The sequence below is a fragment of the Tympanuchus pallidicinctus genome, unplaced genomic scaffold, assembly GCF_026119805.1.
Source record: "Tympanuchus pallidicinctus isolate F22 unplaced genomic scaffold, pur_lepc_1.0 scaffold3, whole genome shotgun sequence".
Taxonomy (NCBI): Eukaryota; Metazoa; Chordata; class Aves; order Galliformes; family Phasianidae; genus Tympanuchus; species Tympanuchus pallidicinctus.
The window spans coordinates 885,751-911,774 of record NW_026294747.1 but is presented as its reverse complement, the minus strand read 5'-3'; the positions used below and the strand labels follow the sequence as shown (position 1 = coordinate 911,774).

Sequence of the window (26,024 nt, the reverse complement as noted above, 5' to 3'; positions counted from 1 at the left end):
TGCATTAACTAACCAAAAATAATGTTAAAAAATATCAGGAAGAATCCCAGCAATTATTTTGTTTACAGCTGAGAGCCTGGTATGCTGCGTAAATCTGAAAATCTTCTGGCTATTTCCTGAAAGTGTTGATTTGTGAACAGTAAGTTGTTAGAAGTTAAAAATGAGCATATTTAATAATTATGTATCTGCATTAAAACTATACAACTATACAAATATGTATAGTTAGATATGTAGATTTAGACACAGACCCAGAAAACTGTGATTTTTGTTATCTGTAGATAATCCTATGATTTAAAAGTATAAACTCTGTTCTCCTGTTTTTATTATCACACAGGGCTGTAGGGTTTAAAATAATTTAATAAAGATTTGAGATGAAGCCTGAATAGTTGGTGACTCATAGGTCTTCAGTGGGTGGCAGGTGAGAGAAAGGAGAGCCTAAAGCAGTTTAGTTTTTAATGAGACTGAGAGCTAGTTTTCAATTCAGAACATTATTAGTTATTTTTTCCTGTTGTTTTATCCCATACACAAGGTTAAATATATTCTTCCTTCTGAATTTTTGTTTAGTCTAATTTGTTTCTCCCCTTTTCTCCAGAGTTTTTTACCAAACAAAAAGTTTGTGTCGCTGTTTCGTTCCATAGCTGTAGCTATTAATTTTGATTCTTATAAGAACAGAAATTGTAAGTAAAATTACTATAGAAAGATTTTAATTTTAGAGATGCATCTTATCTTACTCACTGTGTATTAATATACAATTTGACTTGCGAAGAGGAGCCAGAATTTGACAAGGTTCTACAATTTCCCAAGTAAATTGAGTCGAATACATTAACAGTTTTTAATTTCAGGAAAACTGCCTGTTCCAGTTCAGCTGAGATTTCATGACAGTGGTAGGAACCAAACTTCTGGGAACCCGTCTTAAAATCCCAAACAGTTCTACCTGAATCACCTAAAGCATATCCTCAGTTGAGTTGCAGAAGCTGATACTTTTCTTGTCATTTTCTTCCAGCTCTAACCTCATAAAAGAGAAATCTCCCTCACCCAGTGGATGGGAGGCAGCCATGTCTACGACAACAACAACATTCCCCTCTGAGAGGTTAATGAATGTGTGAGTCAGTCAGACTGACTGAATTACAAGAGAGTAAAAGGAACACACAGCATTGTCCCCAGCGTCAAATAGAAGCTAAAGTTTAGAGAGTTTTTGCCTACATGAACTTCTTTGAATAGCTTCTGCTCCTCTCTTTTTGTAAGTCTGTCTTTCCACAGAGAAAAAAAACTGAGACCTTGTTCCAACCCACATAAAGCTCTTTTTCCCCAGGAACCTATATCCTCACTGTTCCCTCTAAGTACATTTCATCCATTTTCTTCTTCTCTTTTAAAAAACAGAAATAATATGGTTCTGGTATGCTCCACATTTCTTCACTTCTCCACTCTTTCTAACTCCTACAATGTCCTCTGTTACTTTTTCAACAACTTTAAGGAGCAAACAAGACCTCTCCTCTTCACACATAGAGGAAATAATTCCTCTTGTGCTAAGCAGAGTGACTAAAGGATGAATAAGGATGATGGCTCACACTTCCAAAATCAAAACAATTTGACAGAACATCTCAGAACAGAAACCGAGAGACAATGCAAAAGCAAGTCTGATTATTTGTTAATGCAAATCTCCTGTAGCTCATTTATTTTCACAGAATGAAGCAAGTGCTCTGATTGAAATCTGACTCAGCTCTCTGACAGTCTGAGAAGATAGTGTTTCCTTCCTTTCCAGTTGCATAAGACTGTGGCCTACCCAAAATCCTCAGCTTCTATCTACATCCAGAAAGGAGATGTTTTCTTATGGATGCTCTGAATAAGAGAACACACACTGTTTCTTACTGTGGTAAAAAACCAGCAACAATAAACTAAATGGTACCACCATAGAATTGTGCTGAAATGTGCAGAACATCATGTGCAGAACTACCAGCATAACACTCACAAGATCACCATTCTGTTCTTGCAAATTCATACAGGAAATCCCTTATTCTGCAGCAAAATAATATCTTTAAAAAAACCATCTTTATGTTGTTCAAACTCAGCCTCCATTAAAGAGCCTCCACAGCACATTGCATATCAATTGCAAACTGAACAGAGGCAGAGAGTTACAATTATTTACAAAACTAATCTAAGAACTTAGATATAAATAACTTAAATATAAAGAACTTAAATATAAATAAATCTCAAAAAATCCCAGGATTTAAAATTAACGAGCCATAATTCTCATACTAGTAACAACAGTCATGAGGATATTCAGTTCCACTGAACACACTATAAATACGTATTGGTGCATTGGAAAGAAATGCAACTGTTAGTTTATAACCAAAGACAAAACCATGCAAAAATAATCTCCCTTCCTGAGCTACAAAAGCATGCAAAAATAATAGTCTCAAACATCAACTCTGAGGTCAAATGCTGATGAATTTCATATTTTAAAATCTCTAATGTGAAAGGCGTGCTTGGTCAATTAGAGTGACAAAGCTATACTTGTTATTGGTACCAGTTAAATAATCCATGTGTGCAATAATTCTTAAAGGTCTTAGCAGCAGCGAAAGTCATTTTGTTTCTAGATTTTGATTTTCACTAAAGTCATTTTGAAGAACATTTTCTGCATAGCTGCTTCTACGCATGTACAAAAGTCTTGTGCAGAAACAGAGCTGTTCTCCAAGGTAGCAAAGTAGGACTAGTGATTGCTTTACCTGGATTTCATGAACACAGCCTACAAATAGTTCTGTGACTATCAGCATAGGTTTTATGCTATTAACTAATGATTTATCATTCTTACTATCACTGTGCCTATACAAGTAAACAAAGATACCATTTTGCTACGTATGGTACACAGAAAGGAAGAGAGTTTATTTTCATTAAAACAATCAATATCTGATTGTTTAGAGAGAGACAGAAAAAAAATTAAATAGCACAGTTCCGCAAAGTCTCAAACAATTCATGGTCCAGCTGAGATCAAAAGCCAAAATTGTACTGAGGAGAAGGTGCTAAATAAATAAATAAAAACAAGCTATGATCTATATTATGGTTTTCAGAAAAAAAAAAAAAAAATAAGTGCATATACTTCTCTCCTTAAATTTAACAAGATATAGAGGTTGAAAATTAACCAGAAAATGTTGTGAAATTACCAAAAATACAGCAAATTAAGTGTTCATTTATAATAATAAGTTATACCTCTGTCACTTGCAGTTAAATTAATTTGCAAGTACAGAACTCCCAGAGAGCCAATTGTTACTACAGAAGTTGATATAGCATTTTCATGACCTTGTAAACGATGACACCCAAGCATCAAGTGAAAGAACAATGTTACACACAAACTTGGAAGAGAACTTTAGATATTCAATTAGTGGTATGCCATGGAACTGTGAATACAGCCCTGGTTAATTAAATTCCCAACTTTTGTTGGGCATTGTTTTTAAACATTCAGAATCTATACACAATTCTTTCACTAGTTTGGCACTGTGCTTTTAAATCAGCATTGTTTTTTCCTTACTAGAAAACACAACTTTTGCCTTTTTTTTTTTTTTTTTTTTTTTTGCTAATTACTCTATGATCATGGCAAACTTCCCCACTTCCCATCACTTGAATTGTTCCAACTTACTAAACACGAGTTATCCAGGAAACATGCCTAAGGTTCTAACTGCTCTCCTAATAGCAACACCACTGCTTTCCTTCAGGCATAGGCTAAACACTGTGTGTTAGCTTACTTAGGGTAAGGAATCTCTGTGCTCCTGAGAGAGTATCTGAGCCACTCAACCCAGTGAAATAAGTAGTCCTCAGTTATCACTTGAACCTTCCTGTCACCATTGGCATAGATCACAGCGCAGCCACTAACACCATGAAACAAAACTGCAGACGAGTGAAAGGCTGCTGTCTGTTTGCAGGTATATTTGTATTTTTCTGCTATTAGATTATTTTCTTCCAAGTGGTCCTGACAGCACTCTCTAAATCTTCTTCCTGTCACTCCCTTAAGGTAATGGCCTCCAGCCTCAAGCTTTCTTCCAGTTGTGCTCTTGCTTGCCCCATAACCTTCGTACTGAGTTCTGTAGGAAGCACGGTTTTAACAGGATGATGATGCATTACCAACCAGGGGCAATTCTGCTGTCAGCTAGCAAAAAAATACTGCACGAAAAAGTACAATATAAAAACAGTGAAACATCTTTGTTTTATCCTGGGGAACAAGGAAACTGAATTTAGACCTTATATGCTGTCCTTCAAAACAAGATCGTGTAAGACCTCGTCTGAATTTCTGAAAACAGGTAGCCAGATTTGAAACACTGAACTCAAATTTCTGGTGCATGTCAAACAGGATCGCTACTGAGATTTGAGGGGAAAAAAAAAAGTGCCCTTTTGGAAATTAAACCATAAGTATTTAACAGGAAGTAAGCCTGAAACAGTGATACCTGGTGGTGTGCAGACTTCAGGGATCTCAGCTAGTGTTTGTAGCAGAAAGCTGGCACTGTAGCTCTACGATCAACTCATTTAGAGATGTAAATTGTAATTAGCTCGTATTTTAGATTTGAATTTCATATTTTGTCTCCAAAACCATTACTTTAGGCATGGATATAGATGGATAATCCACTTATTTTCACAACTGGATGAAGTCAATAAGCTGATTTTTTCCTTTGAAGAATAATGTTACATTGCGACCTAGAAAACATCTATGAGGAAATGTTCCAAGGATGAAGTCAAGTGACAGCATGTATACTGAACTCTCAAGAAACAAGAAACACCAGATTTCTGAAGGGAACATAAGATCAAGTGGGTTGAATCTGCCTGATCTTCACTGAAACAGTTATCCCTAAAATTTCTTTACAAGGAGAGTGGTTAGGCCCTGGAACGGGCTGCCCAGGGAGGTTGTGGATGCCCCGTCCTTGGATGTGTTCAAGGCCAGGTTGGACGGGGTCCTGGGCAACCTGATCTGAATGTGTGTGTTTGGTGGGGGAGGGGGGGGGGACTACATGATCCTTGAGGTCCCTTCCAACCCTGGTGATTCTGTGATTCTGTGAAATGAGTCACACTGAAATTTCACTCTCTCTTAGAATCACAGAACGGTTTGGGTTGGAAGGGACTTTTAAGATCATCTAGTTCCAACCCCATGCTGTAGGCAGGGATACCTTCTTCTAGACCACGTTGCTCAAATTCCCATACAGCCTGTCTTTGAGTGCTACCAGGGAGGGGGCATCCACAGCCTTGCTGAGCGACTTGTTCCAGTGTCTCATCACCCTCACAGTAAAGAATTTCTTCCTGATATCTAGTCTAAATCTTCTCTCTTCCAGTTTAAAGCAATTTCCCCTCATGCCATTGCTACCTGCCCTTATAAAAGGTCCCTCCCCAGCTTTCCTGTAGGCCCCCTTCAGATACTGGAAGACTGCTGCTGTAAGTTCTCCTCAGAGCCTTTTCTTCTCCAGGCATAATGTCAGGTTATTCCAGAGAGGAGATGCATTGTTTCTACTATATATAGCAGAGAAAGTAATTTTTAGAGATGTAATTTCCTTGGAAGAATCTCTAGAGGTAAATTTCAGTGCACCTGTTTGAATAGCAGAAGTATGCAACGGGAAAATGCAGAATTCTCCTTTATGCAAAACAAAAGCCAAAAGGGCTTTTGTATGCTTGTTTGTATGCTAATAACAAGTTTTCTGGATAGTCTCTGTTGTGTTTAATCATTTCATTACTATTTCTTGGGCATTGCTCAATTTCCAAACTTGTTAAACCAACAGAAATACATTTATTCTGATCCCTAGTAACAACTAAACCACTCACAAATTTAACTACAAATTGACTGTAAAGAGTTTATTATTTCCTAAAGAAGAGCATCCACTTGTAAATGCTTCAGTTCCTACAGTGTTTAAAAAAATGCAAACTTCCTTATTGGTAAAGTCCTCTCCTCATGTAATACAGAATTGCTTGTCTGTAGAACCTACTGAATGAACTTGATCAACTTTAAGTTGCAAATTCAGTACATTATAAAAATTTCTTCTTGTTTCTGTTCCTGGATATTGCAGACAGAGACCTCCCACTTCACAGCATCTTCTTGATGATCACATTTTCACATATTGGGGGGTAATGTCAGAGACAGAAATCTATCACAACCAGTGGCCTGGAAGTCCAGTACTCAGATTTTTTCAGCTTCCAAATGCACACTTGGCAGCAAAGGCTAAACTTTCTGCTGCCAAGCTATACAGAGCAAGAGAGGTGGCAAAATAATTCACAGGTGTCCCATCCTTTTTCCCCAATCTCGCCACAGGGAACCAAGGTTTTATTTATTACTATGTAAGAAAGGCTTTGCAATTGAGAAATACCAAAATAATCACTCCCTTTTCTCTCTTTCCTGGATGTGTCCCAGCCTACTCCCTGCCTCTGATTTTCAGCACAGATTTAACAGTCCCGGTCAGCAGCGCAGATGAAGACAAACCACCACCCCAGGAGCTCTCAAATGCATATACTCTTTTATGGCATTCCATAATGTCAGGAAGTGTTTTTTTTCCCTTTGATCTCATTTCTGATTCCTATGCTATGTAAACAAGGGATCAAAATAAAGTCATAGGCAGAATTTAGACGGTATGGAAACAAGACATAACAGTCAATAAATCAAAGGAGAAAAATGGCTCTCTCTATCTGATACTGCCTCGAGTATTTTGTTGCCTCAAATATTTAACTGCTGAGCATCCCTTGCTGATGCACTGATCAATGTACAAAATTTAAAATAGTATTTTTTAAAAATGTTATTAAATTGATAGAAATCTTGTCCACCGATTTTTGTTTCTTTTCCAGGCTCACTCTGTTTTACAGAACTATTTCAGAAATCTTAAAATGAATTTTGTTTTGAGCATAGTTCCCTTTTTCCTCACTTTCTCACAAACAGGTGTAAAGTAAAATTCTTTCTTTTTCATACCTCCTTATGGAGATGGTGATAAATCTATCACATGGAACTGAAGCCAGATTTTCTAATTCTAAATCACACTACTGGGTTTTCCTCTAACAGTAACAGCATCTTTTCCCTTTTATAGTAAAATATATAAGAATGAAACATAATGAATTTATTCAATTTCCAAGAATTTAACTCAATTTCAGCCTGTAGTTTCTACCATACTGAAATCTCTCCCTGTCAGTTGCTAAAGCATGAGGTGTGGGAAGAATTTAAGAACTGAAAAAGAACAAAGTAGGGAAAAGATTTAAAACCCAAAAGTATGATGTACGGAATGACACAGTGACTGCATCATTATTTCCTTTATCTGGTTAGACCTGTTCATTCTTCTAGAGATTTGGTATATATGAAATATAGCAAAAAAATAAAACTTCAATAAAGTTTTATGAAGTATGGAAGTTTCTCCTAAAAATTAATCTTTTGCATTTTACCTTGAAAAAAAGATTTTGATTAGAAGTACAAATTTTGTAAAGTTGCTTTGGTCCTAGCTTTCAAGAGTTTCAAGAAAACTTCTTAAAAATGATCCACTTCTGGTTCCCAGTCCATAAGATGGAAGTTAGAGTGAATTTCCAGCTTCATGCTTGTGGTAGGATTGGCCACAGCCAGCAATTAGGCATGTGCCAGGTGCTCGCTCACCTCCCATCAGCAGAAGAAGGAATTGGTGAATCAAAAGCAAGACAAATCTTGTAGGTCAACTATGACTTTTTAGTAAGTAAAGGAAAATAAAGAGGAAAACAAATACCAACAAAAGTGATGCAAAAGAAATCACTCACCACCTCCCACCAGAATAATGTCCAGCCAGTCCTTGAACAATGGCTTCATTGGAAAAACTCCCTCCTCGTTTTATTGCCAGACATGATGTTATGTGGCATGGAATATCCCTATGGTCATCTCAGGCCAGCTGTCTTGCCTGTGTCCCTCTCCTGTCCTTTACCCAATCTCAGCCTACTCATCAACATAGGGTAGAACGAGAGAAAGAGAAAGCCTTGATACTTCACAGCAGTACCTAAAACACTTTGGTGTTCAGTCAGAATCTTAAGTTAGAAGCTTAAGATGGAAACCTGGAAAGCTAAAATCATCCCAGACAAACCCAGTAAAATGCGTAAGACAGTGCAAAAACAGTGATTCTCAACTCCTGGTAGTATTTTCCTGCATTTTTAGTGCAATGCACTAAAAACAAAATACAAATTACAAAAAGCTCTGAATACAACTACAGTACAGAACAGCTAGGTTTTATCTATTGACTAAAATATTTCGTTTGGTAACTCTCACGTACAGTAGTATGAACAAGTGCTCCCATCAAAGGCATTGAGTACTCTTCTTTGAGGAGCAGAAAGAAAACAATTACTCATGCCATTAAGATAAAGCCACACTGGTGGATCATGACAGTGAAGGATGATCACAACGTTCACTGTGAAGTGGCAGCTCTAATGTAACCCAGTCTTTCAGTAAGGTCACTCTGGAACCTAATTATATCTTCACCGGTTATTTGAAAGTATTTCATTTGCAGGTAAAATTTTTCTCTAACCTGATCAATAGGTTTTATTTGCCTCAGTAGAGCCAGAATTTTAAAACAAGATTTGGTAAAATCCTCCATGGCCTAACTCCAACATTTCTCTTTTTCTCCTTAATTTGCATGTATTATTTGTTAGCACTCAAGTAAGCATTGTATTGCATTCCTCCCTCAAAAGGATGCTGTCCAACCAGCAGAGCTCCAAACAGCAAAGATGTTTAGAAAATAAATGGGGAATAAAACACAGAAAAGATCCAAGATCTTGTATCTTGGAAACAAACCAGGAAACACGTAAAAACAGAATCATAGGACAGTTGCAACAGAACACTGATAATATATCAGTATAAACCAACATTATATTTGTGGATTTTAAGTCTTTTCCTTTAATTTCCTCCAGTTTCCTTCACACAATTTTTGCTTTGTACGTTTAGAGCAAAGAGAATAAAAAACCAAACAAATAAACAAAAAGACAATTTTAGCTAAAGCCTAGTCTGGAATGTACAAAAATTTTAAAGCTGTTTACAGGCAGAAGAAATATTTCTTTCTTAAAAATCTTTCGAATTATCTATGTGTACTGTAACAACAAGTCAAGCTGGAGAAAAGTAAAGATGTACGAGAATGCTGCCCACCTAAAACTGAACTTAGGGAAGGAGGAATCGAGGATGTTGCTGTGACCAGCAATAAGCGCTGGACATACATTCTCTTGGAGTGATATTTACTCTATCCACAGGTTTTTGGGGTTCTTTTTATTAAACCAATCTGTAAGAAAATTAAAAAAAAAACAACAAAAAAAAACCTGCCTAAATCAAGAACTTTAACAATATCTGAATTACATATTCTTTGTAATTCTAAATAGAATTTGTTTAAAAAGATTAAGGTGATTTATTTTATTTTTGTACTTGTAAACAGAAGCTTGTTTTCAAACTTCAAAATAAAATTTAACCAGGCTGTTTTAAGATGGCTGTTTCATTGGGGGTTTTCTTAAAGATCATTTATGGTCTGTATGCAGTATGGCATGCATTGGAAAAAAAGTCAAGACAGTTCTTTCACATGTTTCTTTATCAGACACCCCTTTTCTCTTCCTTAAAAATAATTACAATATCTTGTCTACTGGGAAAAGCACTAATTGGACATATCTGCCATCACTGTACCATGTCACAAAGGGAAAAATCCTCACTAATTTTTCCTGAAACGCCAGTCCGAGGTAGATGGCATTAGATGATTCACAGAAGACAACCATCTCTGTAAGTCAATTACTTTTATTTTGTTCAGACTTCGCTGGTTTATTTTGAATTGGTCATGGGGTAGTTAATGAATGTCACTCACTTCATTAAAAACCAACATTCTCATCTGTTGTAAATAGTAAGCAAAGTAAATATAGAGAGCAAGAAAGCGCTGACCACAGTGCCCTCAGCTTATTATGACCAAGCACCATAAAATCAAGCTTTAAAATGGAATATAGACTTTGCGAGGAATTATACCAAGCTATGCTTTCTCAAAAATAAGGAAAAACTTGCATTCATATAACAAACTATTATACACCCTTGACCCTCATTTGCCAGGTGACTCTATTAAATATCAAGTCAGCCAGTAGAAGTGGTCATCACTGCTTTCAGACAGAGGACTGAGATAGAAATACTCAGGACGACTGTTAATCTGGGAATCACACGCAGGCTCAGACATCAAACTACATGAGAAGCCACGTGCATATCCAGAAACAGCTTTAACAAGGTTTGGAGTTGAGGGAAAAGAGCTTAAGCTTACTAGGTAAATATCTTCTAGAGAAGCCAGCAGCACTGTATAGTCATTTCAAGAACTCAACTGTTCTGTTTATACACCTACTTTAAGGTATTTAAATTCCTCTTCCAGCCATCTATAAACTCCCTCCCAAACAAGACGGTTGAAGATTTGAGAAAATTAAGACCCAATAACAAAACCAGAAGTTGTATGTAAGACAGAGATGCAACGCATGCGTACGTGTACATGAAAAGAGAATAAAACCCCTAGGGTTTATTGTGCATGGAAGATAATTCTACAACACGTCACTTCAACAACTAAACTGGTTTATGAATTTCCAGTTCTCTTATCTGGAATCTCTTATAATCTCATTTTTATCTCTGCAAGCAATTCTGGACCCTCACTTCTGCAAAAATGATTTAGATCACACTATTCACTATAAGCAAGGTTGGTTATAATCACAATCTCCCCTTCCCCCTCCTTCCCTCCCCCTCAAAAAACAAAACCATACATTTTTTAAGGGTTTTAAAATTCACCTCCACTTGACGACCTTGGATGAGGGAAACTTTCACACATATGATTTTTACACATGCTTTTTGATGTAAAATCAAAACATGCCTCCCTGTGCAAATCAAAACATAGTTCCCTATTCTAATTTAACCCTACTGAAGAGAGAGAACTAAGAAAAGTTTGTTAGTTAGCATGCAGTCTTTTACTTTGCTGCCTAGAGGGGGCTACCTTGTTAGAAACATCACACTCCATGCATCATACTTGGTTCTTGGTGAATGATGTGGTAGTGACTATATATTGTGTACACTTAACATCCCTGATTCCACTGAATGTGAGATCTGGGTATCTATCCACTGCGTCACTTAGGGAGGGCACACAGGTAAAACACACGGCAGGGAAGCAGCGGTTCCCTGCTGATCAGACAGCTCCTGGCGTCCTCATGTCTAAGCTACCTAAATCTGCCAAAGACTGGCCACTAAAGTGCTAGATAATAGACTGTCAACATCAAATGACTGGCAAAATATTTCTAATTCTTATGACTAATGTAAATTATTTCTCAAAGCAAGGGACACTTCAGGGAAAAAAATTCTCAGTTACATTTGTGTAAGCGAGGAGTGAAAGCATTGTTTTCCTTTGCCAAAGATGGTACACTACCTAACTCTGGGCAGAACAACAGAATTATCCTCTATTTTTAAGTGCAATAATAGTTGGAAATTGTTTCTCTTTACCCACTACATAAACTCTGTGGAAACTTTAGGTTTTCTCTTGGCACTGAAAACTACCTTCTGACTAGTGTTTTTTGGCAAAATAATTTGATACACAGGAAGTACTCATAATGGATTTTTAACATGCAGAACAGTATCAGTATAAAAAAGTACTATTATTAAGTAGGAATAAAATTGCTCTTACCTCTTTGCTCAGGGTCTCCGTAATTTCTCAAATGTTTGTCTTTGAAATCTAAAATAGAGAGAACAATTTAATAAAACAACTACCAAGTATGCTTAGCATTTAGTAAGTGAAATACACCATAATTTTAAAAGAGAAGGAAAAGAAAAGCCAACAAAAAATAAACAAAAGCTTCTACAGCATTTTTACTGTTGATTTCTATATTGCTAATTTCTACAAATGAGCTGGAAAAGAAAAATTCAAGGAATTTGCTTTAGAGAACACAATTTTCTGGAAGGACTGGCATTAAAATACTAAACCACATACAACATTAATGGTCCTAAGAAAGTGTTCCTAACACTAATATTTAATTATTTATGCTTAACATCTCAGGTCTTACAGATGGTTAGCCTACAAAGAATAAATCTTATTCAAGGTCATATTAAATCAGAAATAAGCAAAAATCTTCTATCAGTCAACATGAACCTCACATGAAAGCGATGTTAACAGCAGTTTCATGCTATCGTGAGAAAGAGCCCATCTTTCATCACATAACCACCAACATAAATCACCAAGTTTAGTAAAACAGAGACAGCACAAGTAGGGCACACAGCTTTTACCCTAATTTTGTTACCTTGAAGATTCCGGAATGAAACTAAATCTCTACCTTCTCATACATTACAACAGAATAGGTGAGTTAACTGCTTCTTGAGGTTCTCTTCTACAATTACTTCCTTTTCATCTTCTTTGATAGCTTTATTTTGTTCTAAATTAGGCTAAAGCATTCTGAAGTAGAACTTATAGAGTGTGCAGAACGTTCTATTTTAGACTAGGTACTGTGGAAATAGGAACAAGTGTCAACATTCTTACTTCCACTGGCTTTTTTTGCAGGCACTGCTCTGTCTTTGCACTAAGTGCTTGCATGACACAATGTATTGGCTCTACATGCCATGACTACTGGTCTACAAGATTAGCGTCCATTTTCTGGATTCTTTCCATATATATTAGTTTCAACTTCTATGAACCTTAATAAGAGGTTAATTCAATTTTGTGCCTTTATAGTAATGTCACTTCCTTTGTAGTTGAGATATCACAAAACTCAGAAAATGCTTAAATTTAATTACAGCTTGTGCAGCAACAGAAGTTTGATCCTGCTACGCTTAGTGAGTATAAACTAAGATAAATTTCTCACCTTGTAGCAAAAAAAAAAAAAAATAAAAGGAAGGACGTGAGAGGAAGAAAAAAAAAAAAAAAAGGAGAGAAAAAAGATTGGAAAGTGGGAGGAAAAAAGAAAATGGGAAAATGAAACAGAAAAAGAAAGTGTTTTTTATTTCAGGTTTCTGATGTAAGTAGGGAAATTACCTCAGGCACTATCATATATGTTGAGTTCAGAGACAAAGCAGCAGTTCTCATGATTCCCCATCCAGTTCAGGATTAAACCAAAACCAAAACTGAATTAAAAAAACAAAAAACATAACAAAGGAAAAATTTACATGAGCAGGCCATCTACAGCCAACCTACAGCATGATACGCAGTTCAGAATTTAAGTATATCTCACTAACCAGTAAGAGAACAATAATCACCATGTGTTACCAAACTCTTTTGCCTAAATGCTAATAAGAGCAGCCACCAGAGCAGAAAGCCTCCACTATCTAACATTGCTTCCGATTGGCCTTGAGAATACAGTATGTTGCATAGGCCATTTGGATCAAAGAACTTCATCAATAGGCAAAAGGAAGTAGATTCCTACCTAGCTTAATTTATCCCAAAGTAACACTCCCAGAAAAACATCCATAATGAGTAGCTTCATTTGGGAAATTTAATTAGACAAACAAGAAATTAAATGAAGACGTAAATAAAACAGATGGCTAAATTAATAGGGCGGGTGCAAAGGATCAGATAGGAAGAAAAAAATAAGGAAAAATACCTTTTTTTGTTTGCTTTTTAATGAAAGGCAGCAAGAAAGAAGAACACGTTTCAGAGGTGCGTACATTCCAGTAGAAAAAAAAAAATATCTATTCTGCATATGCTGTCCTTTGAAATTGTACTTTGAAGCAAAAGCAAAGTAAAATATGACATGGAAAGAACAAGGTGGATTTGTAGCATGTTTGTCATCTTTTTATCACCTCTTTTTTTCTGTTTCCTTTTAGAGATATCTTCAAAAACAACCAAAACCACTGTTTTTTTGTGAACTGGCTCTTGTGTGGACTGAAATCATGTTCCTTGCTACTTTAACTCCCCACATCCACTAACCACAAACTAAATCAAACATGACAGCCACCTCCATTTCTCATGTCTTCAGGATATTTCCTGCCCCCAGATGGCATTCAACAGTGTATAAAGGTAAGCAAGAAAGCACATTTTGAATAGGACTTCAGTGTTTTTAGCCCTCCAGGAAAAATAAGGATTAGATACCTAAAAAATAGAATATCTCCCTAGAGTTGCCTTTATATTTCTTTAACTTGATATATTTACTGGCTGGGTACTGAAAACAAAGTTAATTTATCTTCTAGGTCTAAGTTGACAACCTAAAAAGGTGAAAGGTGGAGTGGGGATTCAAAGGAATTACAAGAATACTCTTAGGAGAATGACTCACATTATAAACTGAATGGAGGCTGAGCAAAGAACTTTGCAATGAGCAAAAGCCAGGTCCCATAAACTATTCACACTCTCAGCTCTTATTAGCTTCAGTAAGATCAGGGAGGGCCTCAGTCTCTGGAAGACCGCATCAGCTGTGTCTAGGATCTAGATAACAAAGTAGGACTAGAACAAAAGTGAAATCGTTACAGAATGGTATATTCTTCATGATAGCTGTCACATTTAAAGAATGACAACTACAACAAAAACATAATTATAATAATTTAAAAGTGTACACCAAAAATGACTACTGCCTATGCGCCTCCACGTATCCTTTGGAAAAAAAAAATAGAGGAAGAAGAAAATAAAAAGCTGTTGGTAATTCAAAGATTTCTGAGAAGCTCTCAGAAGCCTTCAGGTTCTTCTTCAAAGCACAAGGATCCTTCCTGTTCTAGTTCACTTAATGTAATTCTCCAGTTGAACCATACCTATCTGTTATCTCTGAAAGAACAGCTATGTTAAATCCTCAGTACTACTGTGCCCTATGTCAAATAGGCCACCAAGCCACATGAGAAGTCTCTCATTCAGTACTGCTGCTTTTATATTATTTTGAGAGCCTGTCATGTTTTGCACTCCTGAGGAAATACAGTTATTGAAAAAAACTCTCATATTTGATCCCTGAAACTAATATCTGAGTACTACAGCTCTAAAGATATAAGATTTTCTATCTTATAATAGATGTACTAGAGCAGCCATTATTAGCAGATTCAGTTATTAACAAGTTTTCTAAATTGTGTGCGTTCGTTCCCTAGAGATATGTGAGAATAACTGCATTGCCATTTCTCATAGAATTCTGTTCATTAAAAGAAAGCGTAACTGGCAGGAAAAACAAGTCACAGATTTCAGGTTGTTTGTTTGTTTGTTTGTTTTTGTTTTTGTTTGTTGTTGTTGTTGTTTTTGAGAAACACTGTTTTGTTAAATATCCTAATTTTTTATGGTCCATCACTCTGTTGATTCATTTGTAAATAAACACAGCAAAGACTTAAAAGCATATTCAGCTTAAAGTTGTACGTTATTGCAATGACACTAAATAGCATTTAAAAGGTAATGGAAAAAAATGGGCAGCTTTGATGTTGTTGTAACGGGAATAAATTAGAATATTTCCCATGTTCCTGAATGGATGAAGTATCTGCAGGAAATCCACCCTTACTGCACTGCTCAAACACCTCAATAATATATATAGGTCAGGAGGACTGATGTCAGTGTTCTGGATAAGAAACATTGTGTGTGTTACGTACAAACAAAGTGGCCCTATTGCTGCAATAGAGTAGCTCACAGATCACCTGCTTCCTTAGGACATACTTGCTATGAAGGGATTTTTACTTGGTTTGCTTTACATATTTTCACTTAAAAACCGAGAACAAAACACCTCAGCTAAGCCTATCTGCTAACACAGAATCATAGAAGCTTAGAGCTGGAAGGAACCTTCTAAGGTCACTTAGTCCATCTCCCGTGCAGTGAACTGGGACTCCTACAGCTTGCAGGTATCAGGTATCACACTATCAGGTGCCCAGAGCCCCATCCAGCCTGACCTTGAATGCCCTCAGGGATGGGGGATCCACCACATCACTAGGCAACCCGTGCCAGTGCCTCACCATCCTCCCTGCAAAAGACTGTTTCCTCATATACAACCTAAATCTGCCCTCTTTAAGCTTGAAACCATTTCCCCTTATCCTGTCAACAAAAGATCCTGCTTAAAGAAAGAAAAAAAAAAAAAGTTGTAGCTCCCACTTAGATAATCAATCAAGAAATCTCTTGTCAAAGTAGTTTATATCATAGAACCAATTAGATTGGAAAAGACTGTCAAGACCAAATTCAACCATCAACTGCTAAATAAAATACTGGAAGCCTAAATCCCTGCCTTTCTGCACATGAACGTGCATCTGAAGTGCATGCCTGTTTACTGCCCTCATTACACATCTATCATTCCTAAATCATCAACGCAATGCTATTGGGTGACAAAACTTCCTTGCTGAACACAGCCTTTGTCCTCCAGAGGCTCAACAGCAATGTACTACTTGAGCAGAGGACATCTGTTCTTCTGTCTGCATGTAATGCTGGAGGTAATGTAACCAACTGCAAAATTCTAAGAGCTGCATACTAGCCCAGCAATGCTGCAGATAAACGCAAGGCTACTGTCCTTGAAGTTATACTCCATACTAGTCAAAGAAAATGCAAGATGACTGAATTTCATTTAGCATTTGTATTATCTCTGCTGTATAATTTGGGAAATTAAAGTATCCATGCTGTGCTTCTAGTTTGGCAGGGAAGATCATGAATAAGAGATCTCTCCATGGATGAGTCTTTAGAAAGACACTAATGCCCATACAGAAAGGAGGAGTGAAAGAGAGATGCTGAGAGGCTGCATATCCCATATATGTTGTGTCAATATTCTTCTTACAAGCATTCACGTCATTCTGTTTCAGATGTTCAGTGTTGTTCCATGGAAATCAGTATGGGTTATGACTTTTCTAGCAGCAGGAACAACTCCTGAGTAGGAGGAAACGTGGGCTAGAAATGAAGGCTTTTGTGACCAAGACCACATGAAAGTTGATGAGCAGCTTTAAACAGCGGCTTGAGGACAAATTAGATTTATGCCTACTAGTATTAAAAATACATGAAAATATTAAGAATCTGTTTTCTTGAATGATCATTACTTTTTAAATGATTTTACACTTTCAACAACTTTTCTGCTCCATATCTTTATATTATTTGAGAAAGGGATGACCCTACTGTAGACAGGAAAGTGGTTCGCTGTTGATCCAACTTTAATAATAGTAAAATCAACCAGCTTCAAGGAGAGAAAAAAGTTTGAGCTTAAAGAAAGCCACACTAGAAAATAGTTCCCTGCACTGAAATATGCAAGGTTTTCCCATGTTCTTTTGAAATCAAAGGGAGTCAGGAGCCCAATCTCTTTTTGCCACAAGTTTGTATGCTTGTAAATATTTGCAATCAATTTGACTTTAGAGCTGTGATGAGAAGTGCTTCAACAGGGAAAGGGTTGGAGAGAAGAAAAAAAACAGATGACATGGACATAGGATGGTTTGTTACTCATGTTTAGATCCGTACGTAGGATTTATTTTGTTTCCATAGCAAGTGCAAAACTGTTTTAATTTAATTTAATTTGTTTATTGCAAAACTGTTTTAAATTACTACATGCATTGCTGGAATACTGTGTGTGCATGCACATGTGCACATGCTGGGCCAAGGACAGAGAGAATCATGTATTTCTCATCCAAAGAAGAATACAGATAGTGAGAAAGATGTAGCACTGTATGTTCTTGTCACAGATCACACAAACTGCCTAAAACACAGCTTATGATCCTCCCACAATGGGATATTTTTACTATCCTTAATGAATCTAGGCAGGTGTTTACACTTATGATGTACGTCCATCTAAAGTTGGAATTAAGCACAGGCACAAAATAGCAATGCTTGATGCACTAGGCCATAACATGCTGTATGTACTGTAATTAAAATAAACTCCTGCTTTATTTTTATTTATTTCTTAATGAGGAAATAAGAAAAGCCATGAAGATGCATTCTGCTTTGCGGAGAGCTGCAACCTATTCTGAGAAGTGTAAAAAATAATTCACAGAATGAAATAAAATTATCCAAAACACCTTTTTAGCCTTGGCTCACTCTTTTAGCCTTGGCCAGGTGATTTTGGGGGAGGAGGAAGGAAAGGATCTTTCCATCTGTTGGGGTGTTAGGTTTCTAAACGTGTTCCTGAGCTAATTTTGACTCTTTAAAATGTGAGATAAGATAATATACTGTAAATCAATGTATCGTGTCACTCAACCGTGTTTTTCTCAATATCAGCCCACTCACTTCCGTCTCCTGCTTGCAGGCTTTAGAGGCTTCTGGCTCTACAACTACATTTCCCTTAAGAAATGAAGCATTCAAGTGGTATCAACAAATCAGCAATGTCTCCAATAATACAGAGCTGAACAATGTGAATAGAAATAGCACGACCGTTTTGCAGTCAGGTACCATTTTACCTAAATAATTGCAAATGCTCAGAAACATCAAGTGGAAGGAAAAAAACAGTGTAATGAAACATCAAATATGCTATCATATTAAAATAGATGTGTTTCACCATATTCTTTCTGCATCCAATTTCAATCTTTCCAAACTAGGTGTAGTTGCCTCTGAAATATGTTAACGTTTGCTGGATATTACAGAATAGAAATATTTGGAATATTATATCATCACCTAGCCAGAGTGTGTGAACATTTACTAAATCTATGCCTGCTTAATCCACTTTCACAAAGAGTAGTCAGCAATGCTTTCCTGGAGAAGCTGAAGACTATGTATATAATAACTGCCTCTGTGTAAAGCATCTAGGAACTATCAGACTTGCATAGCCTGGAAATTATATCTGAACCATCAAGCTTAGTAGACAAATACAGACTCCATAAATCAGCCTTTACATTTTTGGTCTCTGTAACATCCTTTGGCAATACTTTCTACACGTATAAGTTGTGCAAAATTTCCTCCGCTAGCTATAAATTTATTAACAAACTAATCATTTTATTTCTTTATTTGCATTTCACTTCTTCTCTCCTCTTGCTCTGATGTCTTCTCCAAACTGTGGAACTGTATTCTAATCCCTATTATAAACCATATGACAGATAGTCCATACATTTGATCACTCAAGGCTTTTCCTACCAAGTTCTGCTTAGATCCTTTCTTGAAACAATACAAGCAAGGTTGCATGAAGTAGTCAAAATTTAATTTACAAAATAAACAACTTTACAAACATATTTATGCAGCAGCACAAATGAGTTTCCTGATTTGCTTCAAGTTCCTCTCCTAGTAATTACAGAATCCGTAGAGTTGGAAGGGACCTTTAAAGATCATCTAGAGCAACTCCCCTGCAATGAAAAGGGGTATAAACAAATGCCTAACATTGTATTTGCTTTTTGACCAGTGATGAGTATTGGGCAGATTTCTCAGATAAGTATTCATAAGTATTGCCAACAGGAATCACACAAGCATTTGGAAGACAGATTATGCTTAAACTATGCGCATAGTTTTCATATACTTCTGTGTAAATGAGGTATAACCACAGCATCACACCAAAGAACATCCAGCTTGTTTGCTGAAATATCAACCTCAGATTTTAAAATGTGAAGAAAAAAAAAAAAACTCGTGTATTAGTCTCTCATTTTTCCCTTCTTTACCTTTGTTAAAATAATAATAATAATAATACTGTCATCATTGCAAAAAAGAAAAAAGAAAAAAAAAAAAAAAAAAGAACTTGTTAAGAATCCCTAATTCCAATTTCATTATGTGTGGCCTGAAACACTGACGCAGCAACATCTTGGGGACATATCTAACTTTCAGAATGAGTCACACCACTGTGACTCACAATCAATAGTAATTTTAATGTGCAAAGATTTAAGATGGTTTTCAAGATCCTTATTTGGTTAGCTTCCAGTTTCAATATATACTGCCTATGGTTTTACCAGTAAAAAGAGCAGAGGCTTGGCTGCCTTGAAAAAAAAAATTATCATGAAAGCAAACTTTACCCAGTGAAATGTGTGGATTCTTAAGGGAATGGAGATTTATTTTAACAAAACATGCCCTAAAGTCTATAGGTTACATGCTGATGCCAAGAAAACCATGCATGTCCTGTTTATTTTAATCAAAATGAAACAATATCCTAAAACCAGCAGAACTACGTATAGAAGTTGGTCTGATGTTGTTTTTACTTCACTAAAAGTATCTTTCTGAAACGCTGATTTGCCACCTGTTTAATACAATGCATACCCACAAGCAGACTGGGCACGACTCAAGTTTTTGTTTTAAACACTTTCTCGGATTTTTTGCAGGGACACAGAAGTGACAAGGGAAGGTGACTATTTCAGATGGCAAGGATGGACCAGATCTACTTGCAAAAAGCCATTAAACCAGCCTCCATTATGGTTTCCAGCCTTCTAATTCAGACAGGCTGAAACCCGGCAGATTAGCAGATACAACAACCAGATGGCACAACCTGTTGCAACATTGTGTTTCTGTGGTTGCATTTTTATGCTAACCCTTAAAACCTCACTGAGAACTCCCCTGCCTAAAAGTTCATTCATAGTTCTTGTCTGCAATATTTCCCCAATGCCAACACTAGTCTGGCTATAGACAGGATGCATGATAATACTCCCTAGAATGGCGATTTCCTCACGATGAAGAATAAGGCCAAGAAAGAAGAAAGCCTGTGAATTAGATTTAACAACCTATGACTTCTTTAGCAGACAAGAACTTCAAAATTATATTGGATATGTATGTCCACCTATACCTCCAACACCTATAATCTCCTGTAAATGTCACATTGACCACTAGACTTAGATAATTTTGAGAAGGGCTTTAGTTCGCAACCACTCGCAGCCCAATACATTTTTGTGACTAAAAGTGATTCTGATTATTCACGATCATAAATTTTCCCCTAATCACTGCGCTGTTTCTCTCATTAACATTTGAAGATGCTTTCCCCCAAGTATTCAGAGTAAAGGGACAGCAAAAAACTGTTAACACTTCCATTTTAATAGAAGCTTTGTATTAAGAAACTAATATTCTACTGATCCTCTCACATACAGAGCAAGACTCTCAAAGCAACATCAAATGGGGAAAATTAGTTTTTGAGAAGCTAATGGGGACAAAATATATGACCTTTCATAACCAGAAAATTACAGTGCTCCCTATCTAATTTTAACATTTGAACACTAAGGTACAAAATAAGTTTTTACATAGTCCCATACTGCCAGAACTCCACACGCGATCCCTCAAAACCTGAAATTATTTTCTTCATAAATTTGAATGTAGTACTAGAAAGTAGATGTTGTATCTATAGAACTAGTGGTGTGGTATAACTTGTATGAATGTGCTCCTTAGTTTACTTTCTCAGATAGAAGAGGTGCTGAATAAATGCTCTACTACTTAGCCCAGACTTCTTCCCACTCTTTTAAAAACAGAAATAGCAACAATAAAATGTACTAACTCACAAACTGCTAATGTCTCCACTGCATTAAAACATGACCTTCCTCCTCTACAAGCAGTTCAAGAGGATATGTAGGACCTTAAATTTCTAGGAATTCCAGAAATTCCTCCATTATTAGGGTTACGGCCAAGACAGAATCCATGCACTTGCAGGTTATACAGAATGAGAACATTATTTTATCCTATTAGTAGAGTTCCTACTAGTAAATTACAACCCACCATTGTCTACAGACAGAATTTTCAATTATGTAAGAAAAGGAAAAATCATAAATCCTACTTGTGCTCATTTCAACTGTAGTTTTATTTCCTTCATCTAAGTCCAATTTGAAACATCAAAAGAAATAAAGCAAGAAGAAAATAAGAGATGAAATATGAAACTTATATTGTGAAATTGAAATTAAGTACGCAAGAACATCAGGAATACAAACAGTTCACTTTTGTGCTTTTCACATGGAAAAAAGAAAAAAAACTTGCAGCCTGTTGTGAGCTATAAAAATATATTTAAAATCATCACTGGTGTTTCAGTAGTCCAGTATTTCAACAACATTTCTCTTTATGCCTATAGACTTAGGTACGACATAAAGAAGGGCATGAAGAATCTTAAGCTGTATTTGTCTAATAACATCTTCTTGAATAAGTCCTTCACACAGCCAAAAAGCTTCAGCTAGGAAAGACCAGAAAATAATATTGAAAGTTTGGTCAAATCCCTTTAAATCCTTCAAAGAAAAAAAAGAAAAAAAAGAACATAATACATTTTAAAAAGTAACAGAACTAAAAGTTCATGACAACTACACTATTTAAAGACATTTCCAGCAGGGAGGAGAGCACTGAAAGATCAGTACAAAAGCTCTTTCTGTTGCCTACAGCAATGTCTTCTAGATTCCTTGCTCCTGCAGACTTGATTTTATATCTCCTTACAAAGAATTCTTAATCATTGAAAACCCACTATAAAACTGAATGCTGATGGCAGTCATTTAATAAATCCATGCAGCTTGATCTGTTACTCACAACAATACCAAATACTTGACACAATGCTCATAAAACACTAAAGAAAACTTCATAACCTTAAAAATACAAACTCTAATCCATGCACACTAAAATGTAGTGATCACATGCTGTTGCTTTGCAAGGATGCAAGTCACCATTTGAGCCTCAATATGCTCCTTCAGCTGAAGTTAAATCCCCACCAGGAAGAAAGGCTGATCTTCCCCTCAACTAAATCATCAAGTCTAACATGTTGGGTTTTTTTCCTTCCCAGTGGTTTAGACTATTTCAGCTAATCACAACACAAACTTATTTGGGTCACCGTGACTCTTGATACTGAAACATGCAGAAAATTAACTCATTTGTGGTTCTTACAGCTAAGTAATTTCAAACCACTACTCGTGATGAACATCATTGACCTCACATTTGAAGAGCAAACACTCCTCATATGCCTCCATGCTTTGATTTGTTTTTTTAAATAGTATGTTAGTATATTTAGTATATTTGACATAGTATGTACTGTAAAATCATTTTAGTAACAGAGAAACAGCGTAAAGAACAAAGTATTGCCAACAACTGGCAGATCAGAGAAAGCAGTGAACTTACTATATTACCACTTACCTGCCTTGCTTTTTTTATGACTAAAAAAGTCATTTTTACACATCAAACTGAAGCAAACTGGAGAAAAGCTTTCCAAATACACAAATTACCTATCTATAATTATTAGCAGTTAATCCTGTAGACAGAAACAAGATGTAATCTCTCTCTTGCAATTTAAACTATTGAGTCCCTAAGAACACGTTCCCCATTTTTCAGAAGCCAGCATACAAAGACTTGAACAAAATCAAATCTGCAGAATGTTTTCTTTAGAAATACCACCAAAATCCAAAAACCTTTAGACTTCAATAAAGTTTCACACCAACTCTGAAAAAAATTTAGGTGGGAATCAGTCCTGCACTCCCAATGACAGCCATTTCTGAGGAACTGAGATGGTCAGACATTGCCAACAAAACAACTTCATACCCTTTTCATTACTCTTGCAGAACACCTATACATTTAATCTCCTCTTTGAGCAGCCACAGCCCAACCTTCCCCTACATACTTGCCAATCAGATTCAAATAAGCAATTTAATTTAAAATAAAAAAATCTTTTTTATTCTTTTCAGCAATATGGCTATATAAAGCCATTATTGAGCTGCTCCCTAAATCTGATTTTTAATTCGCTCCATATCAAGACACAGCCAGAAGTGCAAAATGTGAACAAGGAATTTCTCACATTGTGTGGTCTGTATGCAGGTAGATATTTACTCAGCATATGACAGAAACAATACTGATTCTAATTGCAGCCTGTTGATTTCAGAATTCATCTAATATATGCTCAGGTAAACAGAAAGCACCACAATTAATATTATATCATATCATTAATTTCAACAGCCACACTTCTAGGGAGATTGCAGCAGCATCAATGTGGAACACCTTATTTATGATGGCCATTTGCTCAGTGATACACCTGCTGGTTATTGCATGTTTGAATGCATTGATCATGCTTTCTTCTTCACAGTTTTCTTATTACGTGCTCTGCAGTTTCATTAATTTTCTATGTGCCAGTCATCTTATTAGAGCAGTTTGCTTCTTTTTGAAAGAGGAAAGGAACAAAGTTCAAAAAAGATGTTTCCTTGAAACTTGAATTGGTTCAGCTTTGAGCAGAACAGCACCACACTGATGGAATTGGCTCTTATATCTCACTGAGAGGTGAGGTAAAACTAACAATTTTTGTCTAAAAAACAGGTCAAAACAGCTTTAAAAAAAAGTACAAAACTGAAAGGAAAAAAAAACAACAAAAAAAAACAGCTCAGATATTAGAACCCTTAAACCATATGGAACAATACTGATGAAAATACATGAACATACAGTGAGTAGTCAAGTTTCCAAGTAGCTGAATAGTGAATAGATGAATAGTGAATGCACTGAACAGCAATTCAACCAAATCTGCTGAAATTCTTTGTCAGGGTGAGGACAAAACTCACTAGATGGCACTGTTACACATACAAAGTTAGTGTTGAAGAGTATATTCCCCCAGCACACAAATAGGTTAATAGATCTGGGGAGAAGAAGCAGCTTTTTTTTTTTTTTTTTTTTTTTTTTTTGCAGCTGACAATGCCAACACATCAGGCTTTCTGGGCCATCCTCTGACCTGGAAACACCTGGAGGAGTTTATAGTCAAGGCAGAGATGTTCTCTGAGAACTGACAATATTGTTTGAAGTAAAATAAACAACACCGAAATTACCTGGAGGTTTCTAAAAATTATGCAGACAGATCAGTAAGTAGGATATATAATATAAAATAGGCATCTAGATTATAACAAGCACGCAAGATGCCTGCTTCTGTATGTGGTATCACTTTTCAAAATGTTCATGTGCTGTATGCATCTTAAACGCATTTACAATAAAGTCATCCACATTAATATCCACAGGTGAGCTTTGGGGCACTAATTTAGTGATTTGAGTAATTACCAGCAGTGTCAAGAAATCAGAAGTACAAGCTCAATAGCTATGATAATGAAGTCTTTGGGATAGCCCAAGTGCATTCACCTCTAAGGCGTTCATACCTGAAAGCTGCGTGGACTGATGGATGTTCAGAAGAATGAGGCACTCATGGCAGTCACAGAGACTCCTCTCCCGTGGAAGGCTGAAGCAGACAGAAAGGAGCGCACCATATTTACAGCTCCTTGAGAGCCTGCTTCAGGCTGTTATGTATAAATGGATGCGAAAAAGGTTTTAAAGGTCCATATTGATTTGAGAAAAGATAAACAAATAACATTCCTGAAAAATGTATGGAAGCTAGATAAAATTTCATGAGATGAGTTTGTCTACATTAAGGAACACCAAATCGGCAATTGCAAGGGAGAAGGGCAGTGGGGAGAAGTGTCTTGGCACCAAGAGCTATTGTAAGAAAAAAGCAATGCCGTTTAAAGTGGATCCATTATTTGTTACCGAGTACAAACTATTGCCAAGAATAACAGCTCTAGAAATAATGAATAAGCTGCTTAAGTTACTTATATATGACTAAATATTAAAAAAAAAAAAAAAAGAAGAAATAGTGGAAAAAAGGAAAAAGAGGAATAGGCTTTGATTCTATTCTGAGTGATTGATCTGTTGGTATCAGTTCTGTTACAGAGAAAGAGCAATGCAAACAAAGGAAACCCATTTTTACAAGAGACTGTAGTCTCCATGACTGCATTAATCCCTAGAGAACAAATGCAAGTTGTTGGAGAAGAAGCAGGTCTCTCATTTGAGTAAGCAACGCACTACATATCCATGGAACAGAATTCAGGAGTAAGACAAAAAAAAATTCCTCCAAAAAACACATGAATTTGACTTTCTGACTCTGCAGATCAAGTTCCATGGAGTAAAAAATTAAAAATATGACACTTTGAACTCAATTAAATTTGATGTTTTGACAGAAGTGAACAACACTACTATAAATAAAGAATAAATTTCAAGGCATGCCATAAGAAAAAAGCAATGCCATTTTGACAGTGCAGGCTGGACACCCCTACTCTAAAATACAAGTGCCGCTCTGAAAGTATTGGCTCCTATTTTATTATGCTGGCCCATGACATCAGAGGTGGATGGTGATGGTATGGCAGCAGAGGTCGAAACTCCTGATTTGATTCCATTTACCACCTAATCATCCTACATTCAAATCATACCTAACTTTCCCCCCATAAAAAGATGCACAGCTTTTGCTTCCTATTCACAATACAGTAGAAAAACCTATCCTTACTTTGCTTAACTCTGCTG

General features: G+C 36.3%; 1 long non-coding RNA gene across 1 annotated transcript in view; it reads right to left on the bottom strand.

Annotated features, from left to right (window-relative positions):
- Window positions 1-26,024, bottom strand: part of LOC128085321 (uncharacterized) — a 167,827-nt gene that overhangs the window by 45,177 nt on the left and 96,626 nt on the right. The window contains exon 4 of the long non-coding RNA XR_008208894.1: window positions 11,631-11,678. This is a non-coding gene — a long non-coding RNA (uncharacterized LOC128085321). The remainder of the gene's footprint in view (window positions 1-11,630; window positions 11,679-26,024) is intronic.